This window comes from Monodon monoceros, unplaced genomic scaffold (assembly GCF_005190385.1).
Source record: "Monodon monoceros isolate NGI ecotype Baffin Bay Population unplaced genomic scaffold, NGI_Narwhal_1 Super_Scaffold_13, whole genome shotgun sequence".
NCBI classification, from domain to species: domain Eukaryota; kingdom Metazoa; phylum Chordata; class Mammalia; order Artiodactyla; family Monodontidae; genus Monodon; species Monodon monoceros.
The window spans coordinates 85,870,406-85,871,855 of NW_021703769.1; the positions used below are offsets into that span (position 1 = coordinate 85,870,406).

Consider the following 1,450-nt stretch of genomic DNA (forward strand, 5'->3'; position numbering starts at 1 on the left):
CTGGGTCTCGCATACATCGTGGGTGGGAATACTTTACTTTTTTATTTTAATTTTTTTTTAGAAACTTTATTTTCCGTCAACCTATTTCCATTTTAAGAGTTTGTGGAAGAACAGCTTAAGAGCGCTCGGTGGCGGTTCCTACCCACTCAGTGGCCTGAGCAGCGGGGAACTGCCGAACAGGCACAGAGGCACCTGCACGCCTTCAGACCAGCCCGCCACCTCAGGCTGAGCAGCAGGGAACGGAGGAGCTGGAACAGTCCATTCACCCTGAAATTCCTCCTTGGTCACAGCCTTCTCAGCTGCCGCCTGCTCTTCCTTTTCAATCTCTTCAGGATTTCTGTAGATGTAGAGGTCAGGCATGACCTCCTATGGGTGTTCACGGGAGATGGTGCCACACACGCGCAGAACTTCCCGGGCAAGCATCCACCACATCAGAGCCACTGAGTGAGCTCCCTTTCTAGGATCTTACATCAGGATACATCAAGTTAGTCTGAAAACAGAATGGCCAAGTAATGCCTGAGAGGTCCAAGAGTAAGAAATAATGGAGAAAAGCAGAAGAAAACACAAGCCATTTTAAAAATGTTTTCCTCTCTCCTTAAAGCTTTCATACATTAAAATCATACATTTGTAGCAAGTATTATTATCAGACTCCACTTATTGGGCGAGAGACCCTTGTGGCGTTAGCGAAAAACTTGCCCCTCACATAGCGCACTACCTACACTTGTGAGTTCATCGGCCAGTTGCCTCAACTCCAAGCTCTAACAATATGCTGAGGAATACTTTAAAAAAACACTTTGTAGGGACTTCCCTGGTGGTGCAGTGGTTACGAATCCGCCCGCCAGTGCAGGGGACACGGGTTTGAGCCCGGGTCCGGGAAGATCCCACATGCCGCCGCGGAGCAACTAAGCCCGTGCGCCACAGCTACTGAGCCTGAGCTCTACAGCCTGCGAGCCACAACTACTGAAGCCCGCGCCCTTAGAGCCCGTGCTCCGCAACAAGAGGAGCCACCCAATGAGAAGCCCGTGCACTGCAACGAAGAGTAGCCCCTGCTCGCCACAACTAGAGAAAAGCCCGTGCACAGCAACAAAGACCCAAGGCAGCCAAAAATAAAACTAAATAAAGAAATAATTTAAAAACCAACCAACCAAACAAAAAAACACTTTGTAAAGCGGTCTGGCCGTTTTAGAAACTTGAACATATACCTGCCACCTGGGCCAGCTGTTCCATGCCTAGGGACTCACCAAGAAAAGTGACCATCGGCTCCTGCAAAGACTTGTACCCAGGTGCTCACAGCGTCTTGGCTGTGGCGGTCCAGAATTGGACAGAGCCTGAATATCCATCAATGGGCGAACAGATCATCATGTTACAGTGTGTTCACTGATGGAATAGTACTCAGCAACAAAAAAGAATGGGAAGGCACTGCACGATGGATCTCAGGATAATTAGAGGA

The 1,450-nt window shown here is 49.0% G+C and overlaps 1 non-coding gene across 1 annotated transcript; it reads right to left on the bottom strand.

Moving 5' to 3' along the window:
* Positions 1–623: 623 nt before the first annotated feature.
* Positions 624–773, bottom strand: LOC114895135. The gene has a single exon (XR_003793440.1). It is a non-coding gene; the product is annotated as a small nucleolar RNA SNORA62/SNORA6 family (small nucleolar RNA).
* Positions 774–1,450: the final 677 nt, after the last annotated feature.